The sequence below is a fragment of the Urocitellus parryii genome, chromosome 6 (genome assembly GCF_045843805.1).
Source record: "Urocitellus parryii isolate mUroPar1 chromosome 6, mUroPar1.hap1, whole genome shotgun sequence".
In the NCBI taxonomy this organism is placed as follows: domain Eukaryota; kingdom Metazoa; phylum Chordata; class Mammalia; order Rodentia; family Sciuridae; genus Urocitellus; species Urocitellus parryii.
The window spans coordinates 125,783,694-125,796,985 of record NC_135536.1 but is presented as its reverse complement, the minus strand read 5'-3'; the positions used below and the strand labels follow the sequence as shown (position 1 = coordinate 125,796,985).

Genomic DNA, 13,292 nt, shown 5'->3' with positions numbered 1-13,292 from the left:
CATGACAATTTCTGCGTGTGTGTGTGTGTGTGTGTGTGTGTGTATGTGTGTGTGTGTGTTTCTGGAAATTGAACTCAGGGCATCACACATGCTAGGCACTGAACTATACCTCCAGCCACAATGTTTAACATGTACCCTGTTCAGTTTGGGGGTTAGCTCAGTGATAGAATGCCATTGTAGTGTGCATGAAGCCCTAGGTTTGTTTTGCAGCCTCACAGCTCTAAATAAATGAAAACATATTTTCATTGGTCATGTTTATGTTACAAGTAATCATGAATGTAATTGGTTTTATTAATACCCAAACAGGAGGTATTAATAATCTTATGAGACATCTGATATGTCTGTCTCTTTTTTCAAGAGATTTCCTACCTCCTCTCTTTGGCATATGGGAATAATGCTAGTAGAATAATATGCCAGTATGTTGTAAGTGCGAGGACATAGTAAACTACCCCGTCTTTCCATGATGGATAAATGGATTCATGAACTTGCCATTGTTACATATAGAATTAACCATATACAACTTATCATACTTATCTGTGGTTCAATCAGACATTTGGGGGAAAAAATTGCTACTGAACTTGTACCCTAGAATTTTGTCTTGTCATTATTCTCTAAACAATGCAAATAATCACAATGGGTGTAATTTATGCGGCATTTACTTGTATTTGGATATTATAAACAATAAGGGGCTTGAGCATCCTCAGATTTTGGTGTCTTCTGGGTATCCTTGTACAAACTCACATGGGTACTAAGGAACAAACATATTTACTGTGTTTCCACAGATCAACGTGGGCCAAGCGTAGATTGTATGACAAGGTTTATTTCTTCCTCTTGCAAGGTGACATGGAAGAGAGTTTGAGAAGAATTCAGCTTAATTATTCTCAAGTGCTTCTATGCTCATAGTTTGATGTGGTAATTTGCTCATGGTAAGCATCTTTTCCTGAAGATACTAACATTCCTCCTATGGAATCATATCACTCCAATGGCATTGGACTGTAGCTCTGATAGACAGCCATGGGAATGGTCCTTAACTGTGATGCAGGGCTCCATGATTGAAGAGTGTGGGTCCATGTGTCCCAGAATGACAAAAGCCTGGGTGATCAGTAGCTGCCACATACCTTAGGCTCAGGGTCCATTTTATTCAATGTGCCTGGACCAATGATGACTTACAAAAAATGGATCTTGTTGGAATCTGAACAAAATGAGTGACCAAACCACTTCTGTGAGCTGAGGTCCAGCATGGGGACTCTGCCAGGCAGACAGGGGTGGCAGGGGCGGGGCGGGGGGAATTCAGGTGTTCAGACAGTGGGACCCATAAGCAATAAGGTATTAGAAAACTATCTTCCTTATATTAGGTTAGGATAAAAAAAAATTACAGAGAGCTCTTTTTGAATTTGGCGTAGTGGTGTTACATTGCACTCCTCTGAGTGCTTGACCAGAGCATTCATATACCTGCTTCTCAGGTATATGAATGGTATAGGAATGCTAGGGACAAGGTCACACATAATGAACACTGTGAAAGTAGCTGTGGTTGCATTTGAAACATTCAGACCATTTTCTTCTTTTTCAAAGTATTGCAATGTTATTTTTAAGTTTATTTTCAAACGGATACATACAAAATGTACGTACTAGGGGGGTACCATGTAACATTTTATTACATGAATACCTTGTATTGGGATTAAATCAGGTTAAATATACCTGTCCTCTCAAATATTTATCATTTCTGTGTGCAAAATATTTCAAAATTCCTTTCTCCTCAATTTTTGAAATGTGAAGTTCATTATTATCTGCGGTCACCCAACTGTGTATAACAGAACTTCTTAGGCCTATATAACTGCAACTTAGTCCCTATTAATCAATATTCTCCATACCTTCCTCTTCCTGTACTCTCGCAAACCTCCAGGAAACACCATTGGACTCTCAGCTTCTATGCAATCTACTTTTAGTTTCCACCCATGAAAGAGAGCATATGGTACTATTTTTTCTGTGCATGTCTTATTTCACTTAATAATATGATCTCTTCCATTCATTTCACACTCAATAGGATTTCATTCTTTTTTGTCAGATTGTATTCCTTGTTTTATAATGTGCTACGTTTCCTTTTTATTGATTTTATTATAATTTCCAAATACACGACAACAGTGGAATGCATTACATTCCTTATTACACATATAGAGCACAATTTTTCCTGTCTCTGTATATAAAGTATGTTCACGGCAATTTATACCATTATACATGTGCTTTTTTTGGCATTACAATTCTTAATACACATATATATCACAATTTCTCGTATCTCTGTTTGTATATAAGGTATGTTGACACCCAATACAAGTTTTCATACATGTACTTGTATCATGAAGACCATCACATTCTACCATCCTTGCTAATCCCCTCTCCCCTCCCTTTCCTTCTTACCCCGCTTCCCTGTCTACAACCAAACTAATCCTCCCATGCTCTCCCTCGCTACCCCACTATGAGTCACCGCCCCCCCCCCTTATATCAGAGAAAACATTCGGCATTTGTGTTTGGGGCATTGGCTGACTTCACATAGCATGATCTTCTCCAACGCCATCCGTTTCCCTACAAATGCCATGACTTTGTTCTGTTTTTCATGCTGAGTAATATTCCATTGTGTTATGCCACATTTTTTTATCCATTCATCCTCTGAAGGACTTATAGGTTGCTTCCACGGTCTAGCTATTGGGAATCATGCTGCTATAAACATTGATGTGGCTGTGTCCCTGCAGTCTGTTGTTTTTAAGTCCTTTGGGTATAGTCCGAGAAGAGGAATAGTCAAATGGTGTTCCATTCCCAGATTTCCAAGGAATGTCCATACTGCTTTCCAAAGGGGCTGCACCACTTTGCCCTCCCACCAGCAATGTGTGAGTGTACCATTTTCCCTACGTCCTTGCCAACACGTGTTGTTGTTTGTCGTCATAATAGCTGCCTTTCTGACTAGACTGAGATGATCTCTTAGAGTAGTTTTGATTTGCATTTCTCTGATTGCTAGAGAAGATGAGTATTTTTTCATATATTTGGTGATGGATCTTATATCCTCTTCTGAGAAGTGTCTGTTCATGTTTTTTGCCCATTTATTGATTGGGTTATTTGGGGGTTTTTTTTGGTGCTTAGCTTGTTGAGTTCTTTATATACTTTAGAGATCAGTGCTCTATCTGATGTGTGAGCACTAGAATGCTCCTAGGATGTAGGCTCTCTCAGATTGTTTCTTTTGAGGAGAACAACTTTTTAGTTTGAATCAATCCCATTTATTGATACTTACTTTTAATTCTTGTGCTATAGCTGTCTTATTAAGGAAGTGAGGGGCCTAATCCCACATTCTGAAGATTAGGGCCTACTTTTTCTTCTATTAGACACAGAGTCTCTGGTTTAACTCCTAGGTCCTTGATGCATTTTGAGGTAAGTTTCGTGCATGGTGAGAGATAGGGTTTCCATTTCATTTTGTTGCATACGGATTTCCCATTTACCCAGCACCATTTGTTGAAGATGCTATCTTTTCTCCAGTGCCTTAGAAGCTCTCAGAATTATTTCTGCTAAAACTGGATATTGCCATCAGTGACTCCATCTTGGTTTCTTGTTGTTTCTCATTCCCAGGATATATTCTTTACTCTGCATCCTGGAGCATTTTCCCTCCAGACCAGAGAAGACTGTCATTAGAAGTTTATCACCTATGGTCAGTGCTGCTTTCTTGACTCGTGGTCCTGGGAAATGCTGGTTTCTCATATAAATATTCCCCATTTCCTTAAAGACTTTAAGGTGATATCTGGAGACATTAAAATGTCTGGCTCCTTCCAGATTACCGGCATCCTCAATAAAACCTATTTTCTTTATCTCCAATGTGCATCTGTCAGACAATGGTTTTCTATGTAGCAAGCTTCCTAACCTCAGGTTGGTAATCCGGCCACAACATAGAACTACTGAGCTAGCCACTTTTTATCAACTTCTGTATCTTCAAAGGATGAAAACACCAGTTTCTGAGATAACATGACAATTTCTGCGTGTGTGTGTGTGTGTGTGTGTGTGTGTGTATGTGTGTGTGTGTGTTTCTGGAAATTGAACTCAGGGCATCACACATGCTAGGCACTGAACTATACCTCCAGCCCCAATGTTTAACATGTACCCTGTTCAGTTTGGGGGTTAGCTCAGTGATAGAATGCCATTGTAGTGTGCATGAAGCCCTAGGTTTGTTTTGCAGCCTCACAGCTCTAAATAAATGAAAACATATTTTCATTGGTCCTGTTTATGTTACAAGTAATCATGAATGTAATTGGTTTTATTAATACCCAAACAGGAGGTATTAATAATATTATGAGACATCTGATATGTCTGTCTCTTTTTTCAAGAGATTTCCTACCTCCTCTCTTTGGCATATGGGAATAATGCTAGTAGAATAATATGCCAGTATGTTGTAAGTGCGAGGACATAGTAAACTACCCCGTCTTTCCATGATGGATAAATGGATTCATGAACTTGCCATTGTTACATATAGAATTAACCATATACAACTTATCATACTTATCTGTGGTTCAATCAGACATTTGGGGGAAAAAATTGCTACTGAACTTGTACCCTAGAATTTTGTCTTGTCATTATTCTCTAAACAATGCAAATAATCACAATGGGTGTAATTTATGCGGCATTTACTTGTATTTGGATATTATAAACAATAAGGGGCTTGAGCATCCTCAGATTTTGGTGTCTTCTGGGTATCCTTGTACAAACTCACATGGGTACTAAGGAACAAACATATTTACTGTGTTTCCACAGATCAACGTGGGCCAAGCGTAGATTGTATGACAAGGTTTATTTCTTCCTCTTGCAAGGTGACATGGAAGAGAGTTTGAGAAGAATTCAGCTTAATTATTCTCAAGTGCTTCTATGCTCATAGTTTGATGTGGTAATTTGCTCATGGTAAGCATCTTTTCCTGAAGATACTAACATTCCTCCTATGGAATCATATCACTCCAATGGCATTGGACTGTAGCTCTGATAGACAGCCATGGGAATGGTCCTTAACTGTGATGCAGGGCTCCATGATTGAAGAGTGTGGGTCCATGTGTCCCAGAATGACAAAAGCCTGGGTGATCAGTAGCTGCCACATACCTTAGGCTCAGGGTCCATTTTATTCAATGTGCCTGGACCAATGATGACTTACAAAAAATGGATCTTGTAGGAATCTGAACAAAATGAGTGACCAAACCACTTCTGTGAGCTGAGGTCCAGCATGGGGACTCTGCCAGGCAGACAGGGGTGGCAGGGGCGGGGCGGGGGGAATTCAGGTGTTCAGACAGTGGGACCCATAAGCAATAAGGTATTAGAAAACTATCTTCCTTATATTAGGTTAGGATAAAAAAAAATTACAGAGAGCTCTTTTTGAATTTGGCGTAGTGGTGTTACATTGCACTCCTCTGAGTGCTTGACCAGAGCATTCATATACCTGCTTCTCAGGTATATGAATGGTATAGGAATGCTAGGGACAAGGTCACACATAATGAACACTGTGAAAGTAGCTGTGGTTGCATTTGAAACATTCAGACCATTTTCTTCTTTTTCAAAGTATTGCAATGTTATTTTTAAGTTTATTTTCAAACGGATACATACAAAATGTACGTACTAGGGGGGTACCATGTAACATTTTATTACATGAATACCTTGTATTGGGATTAAATCAGGTTACATATACCTGTCCTCTCAAATATTTATCATTTCTGTGTGCAAAATATTTCAAAATTCCTTTCTCCTCAATTTTTGAAATGTGAAGTTCATTATTATCTGCGGTCACCCAACTGTGTATAACAGAACTTCTTAGGCCTATATAACTGCAACTTAGTCCCTATTAATCAATATTCTCCATACCTTCCTCTTCCTGTACTCTCGCAAACCTCCAGGAAACACCATTGGACTCTCAGCTTCTATGCAATCTACTTTTAGTTTCCACCCATGAAAGAGAGCATATGGTACTATTTTTTCTGTGCATGTCTTATTTCACTTAATAATATGATCTCTTCCATTCATTTCACACTCAATAGGATTTCATTCTTTTTTGTCAGATTGTATTCCTTGTTTTATAATGTGCTACGTTTCCTTTTTATTGATTTTATTATAATTTCCAAATACACGACAACAGTGGAATGCATTACATTCCTTATTACACATATAGAGCACAATTTTTCCTGTCTCTGTATATAAAGTATGTTCACGGCAATTTATACCATTATACATGTGCTTTTTTTGGCATTACAATTCTTAATACACATATATATCACAATTTCTCGTATCTCTGTTTGTATATAAGGTATGTTGACACCCAATACAAGTTTTCATACATGTACTTGTATCATGAAGACCATCACATTCTACCATCCTTGCTAATCCCCTCTCCCCTCCCTTTCCTTCTTACCCCGCTTCCCTGTCTACAACCAAACTAATCCTCCCATGCTCTCCCTCGCTACCCCACTATGAGTCACCGCCCCCCCCCTTATATCAGAGAAAACATTCGGCATTTGTGTTTGGGGCATTGGCTGACTTCACATAGCATGATCTTCTCCAACGCCATCCGTTTCCCTACAAATGCCATGACTTTGTTCTGTTTTTCATGCTGAGTAATATTCCATTGTGTTATGCCACATTTTTTTATCCATTCATCCTCTGAAGGACTTATAGGTTGCTTCCACGGTCTAGCTATTGGGAATCATGCTGCTATAAACATTGATGTGGCTGTGTCCCTGCAGTCTGTTGTTTTTAAGTCCTTTGGGTATAGTCCGAGAAGAGGAATAGTCAAATGGTGTTCCATTCCCCGATTTCCAAGGAATGTCCATACTGCTTTCCAAAGGGGCTGCACCACTTTGCCCTCCCACCAGCAATGTGTGAGTGTACCATTTTCCCTACGTCCTTGCCAACACGTGTTGTTGTTTGTCGTCATAATAGCTGCCTTTCTGACTAGACTGAGATGATCTCTTAGAGTAGTTTTGATTTGCATTTCTCTGATTGCTAGAGAAGATGAGTATTTTTTCATATATTTGGTGATGGATCTTATATCCTCTTCTGAGAAGTGTCTGTTCATGTTTTTTGCCCATTTATTGATTGGGTTATTTGGGGGTTTTTTTTGGTGCTTAGCTTGTTGAGTTCTTTATATACTTTAGAGATCAGTGCTCTATCTGATGTGTGAGCACTAGAATGCTCCTAGGATGTAGGCTCTCTCAGATTGTTTCTTTTGAGGAGAACAACTTTTTAGTTTGAATCAATCCCATTTATTGATACTTACTTTTAATTCTTGTGCTATAGCTGTCTTATTAAGGAAGTGAGGGGCCTAATCCCACATTCTGAAGATTAGGGCCTACTTTTTCTTCTATTAGACACAGAGTCTCTGGTTTAACTCCTAGGTCCTTGATGCATTTTGAGGTAAGTTTCGTGCATGGTGAGAGATAGGGTTTCCATTTCATTTTGTTGCATACGGATTTCCCATTTACCCAGCACCATTTGTTGAAGATGCTATCTTTTCTCCAGTGCCTTAGAAGCTCTCAGAATTATTTCTGCTAAAACTGGATATTGCCATCAGTGACTCCATCTTGGTTTCTTGTTGTTTCTCATTCCCAGGATATATTCCTTACTCTGCATCCTGGAGCATTTTCCCTCCAGACCAGAGAAGACTGTCATTAGAAGTTTATCACCTATGGTCAGTGCTGCTTTCTTGACTCGTGGTCCTGGGAAATGCTGGTTTCTGCATGTTGTCCCTAATCCGTTTCTCATATAAATATTCCCCATTTCCTTAAAGACTTTAAGGTGATATCTGGAGACATTAAAATGTCTGGCTCCTTCCAGATTACCGGCATCCTCAATAAAACCTATTTTCTTTATCTCCAATGTGCATCTGTCAGACAATGGTTTTCTATGTAGCAAGCTTCCTAACCTCAGGTTGGTAATCCGGCCACAACATAGAACTACTGAGCTAGCCACTTTTTATCAACTTCTGTATCTTCAAAGGATGAAAACACCAGTTTCTGAGATAACATGACAATTTCTGCGTGTGTGTGTGTGTGTGTGTGTGTGTGTGTATGTGTGTGTGTGTGTTTCTGGAAATTGAACTCAGGGCATCACACATGCTAGGCACTGAACTATACCTCCAGCCACAATGTTTAACATGTACCCTGTTCAGTTTGGGGGTTAGCTCAGTGATAGAATGCCATTGTAGTGTGCATGAAGCCCTAGGTTTGTTTTGCAGCCTCACAGCTCTAAATAAATGAAAACATATTTTCATTGGTCATGTTTATGTTACAAGTAATCATGAATGTAATTGGTTTTATTAATACCCAAACAGGAGGTATTAATAATCTTATGAGACATCTGATATGTCTGTCTCTTTTTTCAAGAGATTTCCTACCTCCTCTCTTTGGCATATGGGAATAATGCTAGTAGAATAATATGCCAGTATGTTGTAAGTGCGAGGACATAGTAAACTACCCCGTCTTTCCATGATGGATAAATGGATTCATGAACTTGCCATTGTTACATATAGAATTAACCATATACAACTTATCATACTTATCTGTGGTTCAATCAGACATTTGGGGGAAAAAATTGCTACTGAACTTGTACCCTAGAATTTTGTCTTGTCATTATTCTCTAAACAATGCAAATAATCACAATGGGTGTAATTTATGCGGCATTTACTTGTATTTGGATATTATAAACAATAAGGGGCTTGAGCATCCTCAGATTTTGGTGTCTTCTGGGTATCCTTGTACAAACTCACATGGGTACTAAGGAACAAACATATTTACTGTGTTTCCACAGATCAACGTGGGCCAAGCGTAGATTGTATGACAAGGTTTATTTCTTCCTCTTGCAAGGTGACATGGAAGAGAGTTTGAGAAGAATTCAGCTTAATTATTCTCAAGTGCTTCTATGCTCATAGTTTGATGTGGTAATTTGCTCATGGTAAGCATCTTTTCCTGAAGATACTAACATTCCTCCTATGGAATCATATCACTCCAATGGCATTGGACTGTAGCTCTGATAGACAGCCATGGGAATGGTCCTTAACTGTGATGCAGGGCTCCATGATTGAAGAGTGTGGGTCCATGTGTCCCAGAATGACAAAAGCCTGGGTGATCAGTAGCTGCCACATACCTTAGGCTCAGGGTCCATTTTATTCAATGTGCCTGGACCAATGATGACTTACAAAAAATGGATCTTGTTGGAATCTGAACAAAATGAGTGACCAAACCACTTCTGTGAGCTGAGGTCCAGCATGGGGACTCTGCCAGGCAGACAGGGGTGGCAGGGGCGGGGCGGGGGGAATTCAGGTGTTCAGACAGTGGGACCCATAAGCAATAAGGTATTAGAAAACTATCTTCCTTATATTAGGTTAGGATAAAAAAAAATTACAGAGAGCTCTTTTTGAATTTGGCGTAGTGGTGTTACATTGCACTCCTCTGAGTGCTTGACCAGAGCATTCATATACCTGCTTCTCAGGTATATGAATGGTATAGGAATGCTAGGGACAAGGTCACACATAATGAACACTGTGAAAGTAGCTGTGGTTGCATTTGAAACATTCAGACCATTTTCTTCTTTTTCAAAGTATTGCAATGTTATTTTTAAGTTTATTTTCAAACGGATACATACAAAATGTACGTACTAGGGGGGTACCATGTAACATTTTATTACATGAATACCTTGTATTGGGATTAAATCAGGTTACATATACCTGTCCTCTCAAATATTTATCATTTCTGTGTGCAAAATATTTCAAAATTCCTTTCTCCTCAATTTTTGAAATGTGAAGTTCATTATTATCTGCGGTCACCCAACTGTGTATAACAGAACTTCTTAGGCCTATATAACTGCAACTTAGTCCCTATTAATCAATATTCTCCATACCTTCCTCTTCCTGTACTCTCGCAAACCTCCAGTAAACACCATTGGACTCTCAGCTTCTATGCAATCTACTTTTAGTTTCCACCCATGAAAGAGAGCATATGGTACTATTTTTTCTGTGCATGTCTTATTTCACTTAATAATATGATCTCTTCCATTCATTTCACACTCAATAGGATTTCATTCTTTTTTGTCAGATTGTATTCCTTGTTTTATAATGTGCTACGTTTCCTTTTTATTGATTTTATTATAATTTCCAAATACACGACAACAGTGGAATGCATTACATTCCTTATTACACATATAGAGCACAATTTTTCCTGTCTCTGTATATAAAGTATGTTCACGGCAATTTATACCATTATACATGTGCTTTTCTTGGCATAACAATTCTTAATACACATATATATATATCAATTTCTCGTATCTCTGTTTGTATATAAGGTATGTTGACACCCAATACAAGTTTTCATACATGTACTTGTATCATGAAGACCATCACATTCTACCATCCTTGCTAATCCCCTCTCCCCTCCCTTTCCTTCTTACCCACTTCCCTGTCTACAACCAAACTAATCCTCCCATGCTCTCCCTCTCTACCCCACTATGAGTCACCGCCCCCCCCCCCTATATCAGAGAAAACATTCGGCATTTGTGTTTGGGGCATTGGCTGACTTCACATAGCATGATCTTCTCCAACGCCATCCGTTTCCCTACAAATGCCATGACTTTGTTCTGTTTTTCATGCTGAGTAATATTCCATTGTGTTATGCCACATTTTTTTATCCATTCATCCTCTGAAGGACTTATAGGTTGCTTCCACGGTCTAGCTATTGGGAATCATGCTGCTATAAACATTGATGTGGCTGTGTCCCTGCAGTCTGTTGTTTTTAAGTCCTTTGGGTATAGTCCGAGAAGAGGAATAGTCAAATGGTGTTCCATTCCCCGATTTCCAAGGAATGTCCATACTGCTTTCCAAAGGGGCTGCACCACTTTGCACTCCCACCAGCAATGTGTGAGTGTACCATTTTCCCTACGTCCTTGCCAACACGTGTTGTTGTTTGTCGTCATAATAGCTGCCTTTCTGACTGGACTGAGATGATCTCTCAGAGTAGTTTTGATTTGCATTTCTCTGATTGCTAGAGAAGATGAGTATTTTTTCATATATTTGGTGATGGATCTTATATCCTCTTCTGAGAAGTGTCTGTTCATGTTTTTTTGCCCATTTTTTGATTGGGTTATTTGGGGTTTTTTTTGGTGCTTAGCTTGTTGAGTTCTTTATATACTTTAGAGATCAGTGCTCTATCTGATGTGTGAGCACTAGAATGCTCCTAGGATGTAGGCTCTCTCAGATTGTTTCTTTTGAGGAGAACAACTTTTTAGTTTGAATCAATCCCATTTATTGATACTTACTTTTAATTCTTGTGCTATAGCTGTCTTATTAAGGAAGTGAGGGGCCTAATCCCACATTCTGAAGATTAGGGCCTACTTTTTCTTCTATTAGACACAGAGTCTCTGGTTTAACTCCTAGGTCCTTGATCCATTTTGAGGTAAGTTTCATGCATGGTGAGAGATAGGGTTTCCATTTCATTTTGTTGCATACGGATTTCCCATTTACCCAGCACCATTTGTTGACGATGCTATCTTTTCTCCAGTGCCTTAGAAGCTCTCAGAATTATTTCTGCTAAAACTGGATATTGCCATCAGTGACTCCATTTGGTTTCTTGTTGTTTCTCATTCCCAGGATATATTCTTTACTCTGCATCCTGGAGCATTTTCCCTCCAGACCAGAGAAGACTGTCATTAGAAGTTTATCACCTATGGTCAGTGCTGCTTTCTTGACTCGTGGTCCTGGGAAATGCTGGTTTCTGCATGTTGTCCCTAATCCGTTTCTCATATAAATATTCCCCATTTCCTTAAAGACTTTAAGGTGATATCTGGAGACATTAAAATGTCTGGCTCCTTCCAGATTACCGGCATCCTCAATAAAACCTATTTTCTTTATCTCCAATGTGCATCTGTCAGACAATGGTTTTCTATGTAGCAAGCTTCCTAACCTCAGGTTGGTAATCCGGCCACAACATAGAACTACTGAGCTAGCCACTTTTTATCAACTTCTGTATCTTCAAAGGATGAAAACACCAGTTTCTGAGATAACATGACAATTTCTGCGTGTGTGTGTGTGTGTGTGTGTGTGTGTGTATGTGTGTGTGTGTGTTTCTGGAAATTGAACTCAGGGCATCACACATGCTAGGCACTGAACTATACCTCCAGCCACAATGTTTAACATGTACCCTGTTCAGTTTGGGGGTTAGCTCAGTGATAGAATGCCATTGTAGTGTGCATGAAGCCCTAGGTTTGTTTTGCAGCCTCACAGCTCTAAATAAATGAAAACATATTTTCATTGGTCATGTTTATGTTACAAGTAATCATGAATGTAATTGGTTTTATTAATACCCAAACAGGAGGTATTAATAATCTTATGAGACATCTGATATGTCTGTCTCTTTTTTCAAGAGATTTCCTACCTCCTCTCTTTGGCATATGGGAATAATGCTAGTAGAATAATATGCCAGTATGTTGTAAGTGCGAGGACATAGTAAACTACCCCGTCTTTCCATGATGGATAAATGGATTCATGAACTTGCCATTGTTACATATAGAATTAACCATATACAACTTATCATACTTATCTGTGGTTCAATCAGACATTTGGGGGAAAAAATTGCTACTGAACTTGTACCCTAGAATTTTGTCTTGTCATTATTCTCTAAACAATGCAAATAATCACAATGGGTGTAATTTATGCGGCATTTACTTGTATTTGGATATTATAAACAATAAGGGGCTTGAGCATCCTCAGATTTTGGTGTCTTCTGGGTATCCTTGTACAAACTCACATGGGTACTAAGGAACAAACATATTTACTGTGTTTCCACAGATCAACGTGGGCCAAGCGTAGATTGTATGACAAGGTTTATTTCTTCCTCTTGCAAGGTGACATGGAAGAGAGTTTGAGAAGAATTCAGCTTAATTATTCTCAAGTGCTTCTATGCTCATAGTTTGATGTGGTAATTTGCTCATGGTAAGCATCTTTTCCTGAAGATACTAACATTCCTCCTATGGAATCATATCACTCCAATGGCATTGGACTGTAGCTCTGATAGACAGCCATGGGAATGGTCCTTAACTGTGATGCAGGGCTCCATGATTGAAGAGTGTGGGTCCATGTGTCCCAGAATGACAAAAGCCTGGGTGATCAGTAGCTGCCACATACCTTAGGCTCAGGGTCCATTTTATTCAATGTGCCTGGACCAATGATGACTTACAAAAAATGGATCTTGTTGGAATCTGAACAAAATGAGTGACCAAACCACTTCTGTGAGCTGAGGTCC

The 13,292-nt window shown here is 39.1% G+C and overlaps 4 pseudogenes; all 4 read left to right on the top strand.

The window, feature by feature from the left end:
- The first annotated feature begins 1,152 nt into the window (after positions 1-1,152).
- LOC144255589 (small nucleolar RNA SNORD116) lies at positions 1,153-1,236 on the top strand (annotated as a pseudogene).
- A 3,919-nt stretch (positions 1,237-5,155) lies between these two features.
- LOC144255591 (small nucleolar RNA SNORD116) lies at positions 5,156-5,239 on the top strand (annotated as a pseudogene).
- A 3,942-nt stretch (positions 5,240-9,181) lies between these two features.
- Positions 9,182-9,265, top strand: LOC144255588 (small nucleolar RNA SNORD116; annotated as a pseudogene).
- Positions 9,266-13,208: 3,943 nt separating this feature from the next.
- Positions 13,209-13,292, top strand: LOC144255587 (small nucleolar RNA SNORD116; annotated as a pseudogene).